The sequence below is a fragment of the Giraffa tippelskirchi genome, chromosome 12 (genome assembly GCF_054371585.1).
Source record: "Giraffa tippelskirchi isolate mGirTip1 chromosome 12, T2T-mGirTip1v1.2.pri, whole genome shotgun sequence".
Taxonomy (NCBI): domain Eukaryota; kingdom Metazoa; phylum Chordata; class Mammalia; order Artiodactyla; family Giraffidae; genus Giraffa; species Giraffa tippelskirchi.
The window spans coordinates 72,529,169-72,542,708 of NC_137286.1; the positions used below are offsets into that span (position 1 = coordinate 72,529,169).

Genomic DNA, 13,540 nt, shown 5'->3' on the forward strand with positions numbered 1-13,540 from the left:
TCGGGTTCTCCTGCCAAAGCCCGAGCAGGTACAGGTGCACGTGGAGGTGGAGGTTCTGGCTGAGGGGGTGGGACATCAGTGCCTGGGGCTGGGGGTCCTGCAGGCACGGAGATGCGATCTGCCCGGTGTGCTGGCCAGTACCCAGGTGGCCTGGTGTCTCTGCGAGGGCAAGTCTCGGTTCTCCATCTGCCCTCGGTGGATCCCTGGGTCCTGCACCTGGAGCCACCACCTCTGTAGGCACAGGTCTGGGAAGTGGAGCCTGGTTCCAGTTGGAGGCCAGTGCTAGAGCTGGGGGAGAAGCAAAGTTTGCCCACAGGCCAGCCTTGGCATGTGCGTATCCCGGGACAGAAAGCTTCCAAGAGATTCCCAAAGAATACCCAGGGTCGGATGTCTTTTGGGACTGAAGTGTGCAAGATGGGGGTGGGGGCGTGAGGCCAGCGCTTGCTGCAGGCCCAGCAGCATCTTTCGGGGACTCGTCCCTGTGTAGCTCAGCACCCCCTCCCCACACACTCCCGTGCACCAGCCCCAGCGTCCTCACCTCTGTGCTCTGGCGTGCTGGGCTCCAGGTCCTCCTGCTGCCTCAGAGGCCGGGGTTCTCGGGACTCTGGGTCGGAGCCGGGTGTGCTGAGCTCCGTGGCAGCCTCAGACTGGGCCGCCGGGTGTATCCTGGGCGGTGTCTCGGCAGCAGGCCTTCCCCGCCTCCGCTTCGCCCCCGGTGGGGCTGATGCCTCCGTGGGCACGCTCACCTGGAGCCTGCACTGGGCCTCACGGGCGGGGGGCTGGTGCTCCGACCCCTCCCTTTGGGAGGTGGACGGGGTGTCCCCGTCCTCGGCCTCATCACGTGGGAAGCTCTGCAACGACAGTGACCGTCAGCCAGCCGTGCTGGGAGTTTTCCGAGCTGGGCCTGGCCAGTGGAGCCGCTGCTTCTGCCTGCTCGAACTTCTCTTCCCAGAAGGGTCAGAGACGTGTGTCTGCTCAGATCCCCACCCGGGAGGAAAGAGACCCACCTGAGGGTGTGAGGTCAGCCTGGGCGGCCGGCGCTGCCCGCACTCTCCCCATCCCAGCCAGCCTGCTCTCCCCTGGGGTGTGGACACAACTTGTCCGCAGGCTTCTGACCCCACATCCGCCTGGGCTTCCTTGAGGGAGACACACCCCGAGAAACCCGCATCCACACACACAGGCAAAGGACCCGGTGTTTCCGGGTGGCATGGGAGAGGTGGCCTGGCCCGGCCTGGGGCTCCCCGTGTTACCTTTCTGTTTCTCCGGGCAGAGGGCCAGAGGCCTCTCGGGGGTGCCCTGAGCCAACGTCGACAGGGTGCCCACGCACACTGCCTGTGAGCTCTCCTGAGGCCCCGGCCTCTGGGCAGGGGCAAACAGCAGAACATCCTGGCAGCAAGAGATCTGGCTGGGGGCTCCTCTCCGCTCTGGAGGCCTGGATACCCGGGTTGCGGGTTCTGTTGGGTTCTGTTGCCGGCAGGTGACATCATTTCCTGGGGTTCGTGCTGAGGTCCCTTCCCCAAAACTTCCCAAGGGAATCTCTGGGTTTCTGACTGCTCGACCACCCCCCTTAGGCCATGTGCAGGCACAGTGACAGCCACACAGCCCAGCCCACAGCCCTGGGGAGGCCTGGGTGCAGCCAGGGCCTGAGCTCCGAGGACCCCGCTGCTCTCAGACCAGGCTCCTTCTTCTCATAAGTGGTGTGGCCCTGGACAAGCATATGCCCCTCAGGGTTTCCCCAGTCTCTCCATCTGCAGAGTGGGGGTCATTCTCCCATCTGTTTCCTAGGTCTGTCGGCCTACGAGCAGCTCCGTGCCTCTCCACCTGGGGCCGATATCACGTGGAGCTTGTGCGCCGAGACTTCAGAAAGAAAGACTCCATCCAGGGCTGATACAGCACAGAATGGGGCAGAACGAGGCCTGGATGCGCCGTGGTACCCAGGAAAAGGCACCGCCCCTCCTGACTGTTTTGAGACCCCGCATCCAAGTTGGAGGCCCAAAAGGAAGACTCGAAGGTCTCCCTCTCTTATAGAAAAGAGTAGCCAACTTTCTGGTCCTCTGTTTCCATTGAGATTCTGTTCAAGTGTCCCAGCTCGGCTTCTGCGGGTGGCTGAGCTTCTAAGGGCTCCCTGCGTTCTTGTCTTTTCCTCTCCAAACCTTCCGTCCTTTTCCCCCTTCTGGGGTGGATGGGCGCTGTCATTGCTTCTACCTTCGAGACAGATTGATGAAAAGTCTGGACCATCGACTCCTTTCCTCTCTTTGGTTCCGTGTCTCTCTCTGGCTGTGTCCCTCTCTTTTCCTTTCTCGATTCAGTCTGTGTCTTCCTCTTTCTCTCTCGTGTGTGGATGGATGGATGCTAGGAATGCACATGTATATGATTAGATGAGGGTTATGTTTTAGGGATGGGTTAGAGGGAGAGAAAGGCTTTAGGTCGGAGTTGGTCATGGGGGAAGGGTCAAGGGTGGTGGTGGTGTTTCTTGGAATCTGAGTGCTGTGCATTCTTCGTCTCTTTCCATATGAACCCCTTCTCAGATACACCACTTGCAAGGAGTCTCTCATGTTCCGTTTCCTATCTTTTGCATGTGTGAATGCTTAGCTTCTCTGTTGTGAAGAGGTTCCATTGGATGGAAACCCATTGGTGTACTTCGTTTCCCTCTTTCCCTTACTTGAAGAGACCCATTTCTACCTCCGCCCAGCAAATGGCAAGGAGACTCTGATGTTAAGGAGCCTTTGACCTACGCTTCTTTCTAGCTATCTCATGACATCAGTCTTTAGGGTGAGGTTTTTCCCCGATATTGAGGTGGTGTGAGATCAAAACCAATAGCGTTCTTCAGATGTAGCTGTCTGGTTTTCCCATGGCCATTTATTGAAGAGGCTTTCTTGTTCCCATTTGGATATTCTCCCCTTCTGTGTCAGAGATGAGTTGACCATGGATGCCGGGGTTTGTTTCTGGACCCTCAACTTTATTCCATCGATCTGGATCTGTGTGTGTTGTTGTATTCCCAATAGCATACTGTCCTGCTGCTGCCGCTGCGGCTAAGTCACTTCAGTCGTGTCTGACTCTGCGCGACCCCATGGCCTGCAGCCTACCAGGCTCCTCCGTCCAGGGCATTTTCCAGGCAAGAGTACTGGCGTGGGTCGCCATCGCCTTCTCCGATACTCTCCTGAGGATCCTAGTTTGGTCGTCTAATTTCCTCTCACACAACCTTGGATGTCCGTATCGGGGCTTTTTCGTCGGATTGTATTGACAATTTAGGCTCTTTTCTGTTTCCGTAACCCCTTTTGCAATTCTTTGTTCGGTGCGACAATGCATTGGCATTTGGGGAGGAATAGCATCGAAGCTGTGGATTGCCTTGTGGGGCTGTGACATCATTTTCCCAATAGGAATTCTTTCAAGCCCTGAGCACAGCTTCTCTTTCCAGTGATTGGTGTGGGCTTGATCTTCCTTCTTCCATCTCTCGCCGTTTTGTGAGAACAGGTCCTTCCTTCCCTTCTGGGTTAGATGGACTCGTGGGTATCACTTCAGTGAATGGCATTGTCAGTGGGGGTGATAATTCCCTTCTCATTGGAAGACTTTGCTGTGAGTATTAGAAATGCAAGTGATTTCTCTTCCCCTTCCTCCCTGTCCATCTCTCAGAGCCACCAGGAAACAGAGGCCTCATCCAGGGTCACACAGGCCTGAGGGAGTGCAACTAGACTGTTGTTTCTTCAGGCCCTCAGTGCTGGACATCATCCGGGATACTCTGTGTGTGTCTTCCTCAGTCTGGTGTCCCTTCAGACCTTTCCCTAGTTTTCACAGGCTTGTTGTGTTGGTGTTCTTTGTCTGTTTGGAGACACATCCTTGAGAAGCTTTGTGTTTCCACTCATTCGTCTCGCGATGTATGACCTGTCTTTTGCTTTTGTAATGAGGTCTTTCCCACAGTAGATATCTTTGATTTTGCAAAGTCCACTGTATTCTCTGGGTTGTTTTGTGGACTGCCTTTTAGTTTTGTGTGTGAAGACTCAAAGCACGTGTCCAGTTTCTGCTCATTGTTCTTCTAGATTTGTGACAAGTTTTCATGGAAACTTTGTCTAGGGATAACTGGAAGTGAACTCGGTGTAAGGTGTCCAGTCTCCATCTCCATTCATGTCATGCCCTGCAGTTTCCAATTCCCTGTTCCTGAGTGGTTTTGGAGACCTTGTGGGAAGTTTGGTTGCATGGGAGTTTGCATTTCCACCTTGAGTAGATTCCCACTGTTCCGCCCTCAGGGACACTGTCAAGGGGGAGTGAGGAGCAGCCTGCACTTCCAGCAGTGGCCACACGGTGGGGCGAGTGCTGCTCTCCCCTCTGGGAGCCCCAGGCCACAGGCATCCCAGTGAGGAGCCAGCTCTGTGCTCAGCTGAAAGGAATTAGACTCTCAGGAGCCTCTGAGCCCTTGCCTTTGGATCACCCAGGGTGGGCATTTACTGTGACAGAAAAAAATTGCCCTGAATTCCATGGACGGAAGAGCCTGGCTGTGTAGAGTTCGTGAGTTGCCGTGAATCAGACACAACTGAGGACACAAAAACTCAATAGACTAAAACACTTTTGGGGGGTGGGGGGAGTGAAAGGGGGTGATGTGGGGTTTTTTTTGTCGTATATAATAGCCAAGGGAAATCTAGTTTAAACCTAAATTCACATAGATGGGAAAGGTATAGCTCTCCGTCACCCTATTAAAAAAAAAAAAAAAACTACTTAACTTTTCTGAAAGTTTATTTAGTAGCTTCCTTGAGCAGTTCATTGTGAAGCTTTTTTTTTTTTTTTCTGTGACATTGGCCTCATTAAAAAGTACGGTTTGCCTTTACTGGATAATTTTGTTCATTGGTTTGTTAGGGTATCTTGGTAATATTTGTGTTTCCTGGGGAGCATGGTCACATGACCTGGCCCTGGCCAATCGGTGCGTTCCAGCTCCCTGGCCACTGTGATTGGCTCCGGACTGGGGCAGTGCCCAATCGGGGCCCAGGGCCGGGCCTCACGTTGGAAGCCAGGGGAAGACGAGCTCTCGTCCTGCTGGGGTAGGGGAAGGGGTGGGGCCGGGGGAGGTCAGGCTCCAGCAGTGGGAGGGCCTTGAGGTCCGCCTGCGGCAGTTGGTGACCTTCCTGCTCCCCTCAGGGCAGAGCCGCCGGCCTGAGAATGAGGGCGCTGCTGAGCCCAGGGGCTGGGATGGCCCGTTGCTGCTGTGGTCCCAGAGCTCCACCCGAGACCTGAGGGAGGCCGTCTGCCCGTGAGTCCTCTCCCGCTTGTCTGTCAGCTTGTTTGAACCATGCTGGGTTTTCTGCCCAGCCGGCTAAGGGGAGTCCCTGGAAATGCAAGGGTGTGGGTTTTGGCAGACTTCAGGGAAGACATGCCAGATGAGCCTGGGAGACTCCAGCTTAATCTGGATTCAGGAAATATCTCTTCGGGCCAGCTAGTAATTGTAGGATAAGCCTAATGAGTCTTCACAGGATGAAGAGAGTAACGTGCCAAGGTAGCAATCGATGTCCTCATTCGAGAGGATGATGAAGCTGGTGCTCAGAGAAGGGGGGAACTTGGCCACAGCCAGGAGGTGTGCACCCAGACGGAACCCCCAGATCCGGCCATTTGAGCTCAGGGAGGCCACTGGTGTGGCTTGTCCCTGTGGCAGGGGCCGAGGCACGCAGCCCACCCTGATTCCTGCGGGGGCCTGACTTGGGAAGTGCCATCTGGTAGCTTTGAGACTCACCAAACCAAATTGCACTGGAGAGAGGAAGGACACCTTCCTTCATCCACCCCCCACCCCCGCCGGATTCCCACATACCCTGACCCCTTTCTCTGGATTTCGGAGCCATTTCCAGAGTCCCGCTCATATGACCTCATTCGAAGTGCACTGTGGACGAGCTGCCATCTGCAGCTGCTACCACAGCAGCCAAGGGCTTTATCTCCCGAGTACCTCCCTTCCTTTGGAACTTGGGGGCCCTCTACTCCCCACTTGCACACCACAGACCTTTGCTGAGGATTGTGGGGACCCTCACTCAGTTTGCAGCACGTTGTAGCCATCCCTGTCCTCTCAATACCTCCCTTGCCACTCAGCTTGTGAGCTCCTTTGGAGCAGCGTGGCCCACCTGGCTGCAACGGCAGAGACACAGCTGACAGTGAAACAACAGCTTCGATCTGACAGCCAGAAAGCTCTGTCAAAAGGGACCTCCCTCTTCACACCGTAGAGGCTTTAGGAGCCGCCAGGGTTTGGGAACCGGTGCTGGGGCCAAAATGACTCCACAGCTGTTTTCCTTCCTGGGGAGGGTTCTGGCTCGAGTGGGAATGGCTCAAGTCTCCTAAGGTTCTGAAAGCCCACTGTGTGCAGATTCACGGTACACAGAGAGGAGAAGGTGGAGTCCTGCCCTGGAGGTGGTCACAGCTCACGGATGAGCCAGGCAGGCAGGCAGGCAGGCAGACAGGCAGGGCATGAGAACAGCTGAGCTGCCTTCATGAGTGAATGGTGTGGGGGCAGAGGAAGAGAAGCCGGTCTGCTCCCTCATGTGGTGCCCAGGGCAGGTTGTCCCCAGAGGAAACCCTTACGACGGTGAGGACTCTCACTGCTGTTTCCCAAGGGGTTCCGTCGGTGCGTGTCTTCCCCGGAGCGGTCAGGCCGTCTCTAAAGTACACTGGCCATGGGCATTGCCTCTCCTTGGAACTTCCCATGTGTTTCTCTTTTGTATGGAACAGTGATTTTTCTAGAGGGGTTCTGGGCCACAAGGTTGTTGGGTCATTTGCTAGCCTTCTGTCATGAAGAACGCTTTCCTGGGCGTTGGGGTGGTTTGTTGTTCCAGCTCCCTTTCTTGGCTTCTTTTGGGAGCTGGTGCAACAAGAGGAGCTCAGCCTCTGCCTTCTGGCTGAGATGTCACCCTTCAAACAGCAATGCCTGCCTGGAGATAATGATGGCATTTGCCAAAAGGGCTTCGTTTGGCACATGATATCTTGAAAGGACGTACACCGTCCTTTCAGCTATCAAAGGCTAGTTCAAATGACATAAAAATGAGAACTCTCCAATGGAGTCTTACAGTAGGTGGAGAGTCCGAAAAAAACTCCTTCAGTCATTTCACTGAGAGTCATTGATTGGGGACACCAAGAATATAGGAAGGAATGCAGAAAGAAAAGATGAAATTGTGGTCAGGATCGGGGGGAGGGATGAACAGGGCCTGCTTGCCTTGAACCCAGGCTTTGTTGGCGGGTGGGGCATAAAGATCGAACGGGTCTGAAACTACAGAGTGGTGATGGTAACACAGTATCACCAGAGTTACACAACAGTGTTCCCAAATTGCAACAATGATGAAAAAGTTTACTAATCCCAACTTAACCAACAAAAATAGACGAAACCATACAAAAAGTAAAACATCACCAGAAAGGTGGAAACAAACCAAATGCAAAGCAGTTCAGGGGAAAGGAACTCCATGTCCCCTGGGGGCAGACCGAGTTGCCGGCGTCCACGGTGAGCAGACAGGGATGGAGGCTGCAGAGCCGACCGCTCCCCTGGACGTGGTGTTTCCGGCAAGGGCTCTGGGTCTCTGTCCAGAGCGGGGGCTCGTTCTTCCTGCAGGGGCGGGTGAGTCATCGTCGGCGTCTGGGTGTTGCGCGGGAGCCAGGGCAGGCTCTCCCTGCCGAGGCGGTGACTCCTCCTCTGCCTCGGGTTCTCCTGCCAAAGCCCGAGCAGGTACAGGTGCACGTGGAGGTGGAGGTTCTGGCTGAGGGGGTGGGACATCAGTGCCTGGGGCTGGGGGTCCTGCAGGCACGGAGATGCGATCTGCCCGGTGTGCTGGCCAGTACCCAGGTGGCCTGGTGTCTCTGCGAGGGCAAGTCTCGGTTCTCCATCTGCCCTCGGTGGATCCCTGGGTCCTGCACCTGGAGCCACCACCTCTGTAGGCACAGGTCTGGGAAGTGGAGCCTGGTTCCAGTTGGAGGCCAGTGCTAGAGCTGGGGGAGAAGCAAAGTTTGCCCACAGGCCAGCCTTGGCATGTGCGTATCCCGGGACAGAAAGCTTCCAAGAGATTCCCAAAGAATACCCAGGGTCGGATGTCTTTTGGGACTGAAGTGTGCAAGATGGGGGTGGGGGCGTGAGGCCAGCGCTTGCTGCAGGCCCAGCAGCATCTTTCGGGGACTCGTCCCTGTGTAGCTCAGCACCCCCTCCCCACACACTCCCGTGCACCAGCCCCAGCGTCCTCACCTCTGTGCTCTGGCGTGCTGGGCTCCAGGTCCTCCTGCTGCCTCAGAGGCCGGGGTTCTCGGGACTCTGGGTCGGAGCCGGGTGTGCTGAGCTCCGTGGCAGCCTCAGACTGGGCCGCCGGGTGTATCCTGGGCGGTGTCTCGGCAGCAGGCCTTCCCCGCCTCCGCTTCGCCCCCGGTGGGGCTGATGCCTCCGTGGGCACGCTCACCTGGAGCCTGCACTGGGCCTCACGGGCGGGGGGCTGGTGCTCCGACCCCTCCCTTTGGGAGGTGGACGGGGTGTCCCCGTCCTCGGCCTCATCACGTGGGAAGCTCTGCAACGACAGTGACCGTCAGCCAGCCGTGCTGGGAGTTTTCCGAGCTGGGCCTGGCCAGTGGAGCCGCTGCTTCTGCCTGCTCGAACTTCTCTTCCCAGAAGGGTCAGAGACGTGTGTCTGCTCAGATCCCCACCCGGGAGGAAAGAGACCCACCTGAGGGTGTGAGGTCAGCCTGGGCGGCCGGCGCTGCCCGCACTCTCCCCATCCCAGCCAGCCTGCTCTCCCCTGGGGTGTGGACACAACTTGTCCGCAGGCTTCTGACCCCACATCCGCCTGGGCTTCCTTGAGGGAGACACACCCCGAGAAACCCGCATCCACACACACAGGCAAAGGACCCGGTGTTTCCGGGTGGCATGGGAGAGGTGGCCTGGCCCGGCCTGGGGCTCCCCGTGTTACCTTTCTGTTTCTCCGGGCAGAGGGCCAGAGGCCTCTCGGGGGTGCCCTGAGCCAACGTCGACAGGGTGCCCACGCACACTGCCTGTGAGCTCTCCTGAGGCCCCGGCCTCTGGGCAGGGGCAAACAGCAGAACATCCTGGCAGCAAGAGATCTGGCTGGGGGCTCCTCTCCGCTCTGGAGGCCTGGATACCCGGGTTGCGGGTTCTGTTGGGTTCTGTTGCCGGCAGGTGACATCATTTCCTGGGGTTCGTGCTGAGGTCCCTTCCCCAAAACTTCCCAAGGGAATCTCTGGGTTTCTGACTGCTCGACCACCCCCCTTAGGCCATGTGCAGGCACAGTGACAGCCACACAGCCCAGCCCACAGCCCTGGGGAGGCCTGGGTGCAGCCAGGGCCTGAGCTCCGAGGACCCCGCTGCTCTCAGACCAGGCTCCTTCTTCTCATAAGTGGTGTGGCCCTGGACAAGCATATGCCCCTCAGGGTTTCCCCAGTCTCTCCATCTGCAGAGTGGGGGTCATTCTCCCATCTGTTTCCTAGGTCTGTCGGCCTACGAGCAGCTCCGTGCCTCTCCACCTGGGGCCGATATCACGTGGAGCTTGTGCGCCGAGACTTCAGAAAGAAAGACTCCATCCAGGGCTGATACAGCACAGAATGGGGCAGAACGAGGCCTGGATGCGCCGTGGTACCCAGGAAAAGGCACCGCCCCTCCTGACTGTTTTGAGACCCCGCATCCAAGTTGGAGGCCCAAAAGGAAGACTCGAAGGTCTCCCTCTCTTATAGAAAAGAGTAGCCAACTTTCTGGTCCTCTGTTTCCATTGAGATTCTGTTCAAGTGTCCCAGCTCGGCTTCTGCGGGTGGCTGAGCTTCTAAGGGCTCCCTGCGTTCTTGTCTTTTCCTCTCCAAACCTTCCGTCCTTTTCCCCCTTCTGGGGTGGATGGGCGCTGTCATTGCTTCTACCTTCGAGACAGATTGATGAAAAGTCTGGACCATCGACTCCTTTCCTCTCTTTGGTTCCGTGTCTCTCTCTGGCTGTGTCCCTCTCTTTTCCTTTCTCGATTCAGTCTGTGTCTTCCTCTTTCTCTCTCGTGTGTGGATGGATGGATGCTAGGAATGCACATGTATATGATTAGATGAGGGTTATGTTTTAGGGATGGGTTAGAGGGAGAGAAAGGCTTTAGGTCGGAGTTGGTCATGGGGGAAGGGTCAAGGGTGGTGGTGGTGTTTCTTGGAATCTGAGTGCTGTGCATTCTTCGTCTCTTTCCATATGAACCCCTTCTCAGATACACCACTTGCAAGGAGTCTCTCATGTTCCGTTTCCTATCTTTTGCATGTGTGAATGCTTAGCTTCTCTGTTGTGAAGAGGTTCCATTGGATGGAAACCCATTGGTGTACTTCGTTTCCCTCTTTCCCTTACTTGAAGAGACCCATTTCTACCTCCGCCCAGCAAATGGCAAGGAGACTCTGATGTTAAGGAGCCTTTGACCTACGCTTCTTTCTAGCTATCTCATGACATCAGTCTTTAGGGTGAGGTTTTTCCCCGATATTGAGGTGGTGTGAGATCAAAACCAATAGCGTTCTTCAGATGTAGCTGTCTGGTTTTCCCATGGCCATTTATTGAAGAGGCTTTCTTGTTCCCATTTGGATATTCTCCCCTTCTGTGTCAGAGATGAGTTGACCATGGATGCCGGGGTTTGTTTCTGGACCCTCAACTTTATTGCATCGATCTGGATCTGTGTGTGTTGTTGTATTCCCAATAGCATACTGTCCTGCTGCTGCCGCTGCGGCTAAGTCACTTCAGTCGTGTCTGACTCTGCGCGACCCCATGGCCTGCAGCCTACCAGGCTCCTCCGTCCAGGGCATTTTCCAGGCAAGAGTACTGGCGTGGGTCGCCATCGCCTTCTCCGATACTCTCCTGAGGATCCTAGTTTGGTCGTCTAATTTCCTCTCACACAACCTTGGATGTCCGTATCGGGGCTTTTTCGTCGGATTGTATTGACAATTTAGGCTCTTTTCTGTTTCCGTAACCCCTTTTGCAATTCTTTGTTCGGTGCGACAATGCATTGTTATTTTGGGAGGAATAGCGTCCAAGCTGTGGATTGCCTTGTGGGGCTGTGACATCATTTTCCCAATAGGAATTCTTTCAAGCCCTGAGCACAGCTTCTCTTTCCAGTGATTGGTTTGGGCTTGATCTTCCTTCTTCCATCTCTCGCCGTTTGGTGAGAACAGGTCCTTCCTTCCCTTCTGGGTTAGATGGACTCGTGGGTATCACTTCAGTGAATGGCATTGTCAGTGGGGGTGATAATTCCCTTCTCATTGGAAGACTTTGCTGTGAGTATTAGAAATGCAAGTGATTTCTCTTCCCCTTCCTCCCTGTCCATCTCTCAGAGCCACCGGGAAACAGAGGCCTCATCCAGGGTCACACAGGCCTGAGGGAGTGCAACTAGACTGTTGTTTCTTCAGGCCCTCAGTGCTGGACATCATCCGGGATACTCTGTGTGTGTCTTCCTCAGTCTGGTGTCCCTTCAGACCTTTCCCTAGTTTTCACAGGCTTGTTGTGTTGGTGTTCTTTGTCTGTTTGGAGACACATCCTTGAGAAGCTTTGTGTTTCCACTCATTCGTCTCGCGATGTATGACCTGTCTTTTGCTTTTGTAATGAGGTCTTTCCCACAGTAGATATCTTTGATTTTGCAAAGTCCACTGTATTCTCTGGGTTGTTTTGTGGACTGCCTTTTAGTTTTGTGTGTGAAGACTCAAAGCACGTGTCCGGTTTCTGCTCATTGTTCTTCTAGATTTGTGACAAGTTTTCATGGAAACTTTGTCTAGGGATAACTGGAAGTGAACTCGGTGTAAGGTGTCAAGTCTCCATCTCCATTCATGTCATGCCCTGCAGTTTCCAATTCCCTGTTCCTGAGTGGTTTTGGAGACCTTGTGGGAAGTTTGGTTGCATGGGAGTTTGCATTTCCACCTTGAGTAGATTCCCACTGTTCTGCCCTCAGGGACACTGTCAAGGGGGAGTGAGGAGCAGCCTGCACTTCCAGCAGTGACCACACGGTGGGGCGAGTGCTGCTCTCCCCTCTGGGAGCCCCAGGCCACAGGCATCCCAGTGAGGAGCCAGCTCTGTGCTCGGCTGAAAGGAGTTAGACTCTCAGGAGCCTCTGAGCCCTTGCCTTTGGATCACCCAGGGTGGGCATTTACTGTGACAGAAAAAAATTGCCCTGAATTCCATGGACGGAAGAGCCTGGCTGTGTAGAGTTCGTGAGTTGCCGTGAATCAGACACAACTGAGGACACAAAAACTCAATAGACTAAAACACTTTTGGGGGGTGGGGGGAGTGAAAGGGGGTGATGTGGGGTTTTTTTTTGTCGTATATAATAGCCAAGGGAAATCTAGTTTAAACCTAAATTCACATAGATGGGAAAGGTATAGCTCTCCGTCAACCTATTAAAAAACAAAAAAAACTACTTAACTTTTCTGAAAGTTTATTTAGTAGCTTCCTTGAGCAGTTCATTGTGAAGCATTTTTTTTTTTTTTCTGTGACATTGGCCTCATTAAAAAGTACGGTTTGCCTTTACTGGATAATTTTGTTCATTGGTTTGTTAGGGTATCTTGGTAATATTTGTGTTTCCTGGGGAGCATGGTCACATGACCTGGCCCTGGCCAATCGGTGCGTTCCAGCTCCCTGGCCACTGTGATTGGCTCCGGACTGGGGCAGTGCCCAATCGGGGCCCAGGGCCGGGCCTCACGTTGGAAGCCAGGGGAAGACGAGCTCTCGTCCTGCTGGGGTAGGGGAAGGGGTGGGGCCGGGGGAGGTCAGGCTCCAGCAGTGGGAGGGGCTTGAGGTCCGCCTGCGGCAGTTGGTGACCTTCCTGCTCCCCTCAGGGCAGAGCCGCCGGCCTGAGAATGAGGGCGCTGCTGAGCCCAGGGGCTGGGATGGCCCGTTGCTGCTGTGGTCCCAGAGCTCCACCCGAGACCTGACGGAGGCCGTCTGCCCGTTGAGTCCTCTCCCGCTTGTCTGTCAGCTTGTTTGAACCATGCTGGGTTTTCTGCCCAGCCGGCTAAGGGGAGTCCCTGGAAATGCAAGGGTGTGGGTTTTGGCAGACTTCAGGGAAGACATGCCAGATGAGCCTGGGAGACTCCAGCTTAATCTGGATTCAGGAGATATCTCTTCGGGCCAGCTAGTAATTGTAGGATAAGCCTAATGAGTCTTCACAGGATGAAGAGATTAACGTGCCAAGGTAGCAATCGATGTCCTCATTCGAGAGGATGATGAAGCTGGTGCTCAGAGAAGGGGGGAACTTGGCCACAGCAAGGAGGTGTGCACCCAGACGGAACCCCCAGATCCGGCCATTTGAGCTCAGGGAGGCCACTGGTGTGGCTTGTCCCTGTGGCAGGGGCCGAGGCACGCAGCCCACCCTGATTCCTGCGGGGGCCTGACTTGGGAAGTGCCATCTGGTAGCTTTGAGACTCACCAAACCAAATTGCACTGGAGAGAGGAAGGACACCTTCCTTCATCCACCCCCCACCCCCGCCGGATTCCCACATACCCTGACCCCTTTCTCTGGATTTCGGAGCCATTTCCAGAGTCCCGCTCATATGACCTCATTCGAAGTGCACTGTGGACGAGCTGCCATCTGCAGCT

At 55.2% G+C, this 13,540-nt stretch overlaps 1 long non-coding RNA gene across 1 annotated transcript in view; it reads left to right on the plus strand.

The window, feature by feature from the left end:
- LOC145529713 (uncharacterized) overlaps window positions 1–13,540 on the plus strand; it is a 40,579-nt gene that overhangs the window by 17,950 nt on the left and 9,089 nt on the right. Inside the window, exons 4-5 of the long non-coding RNA XR_014071303.1 lie at window positions 5,128–5,239; window positions 12,781–12,892. This is a non-coding gene — a long non-coding RNA (uncharacterized LOC145529713). The remainder of the gene's footprint in view (window positions 1–5,127; window positions 5,240–12,780; window positions 12,893–13,540) is intronic.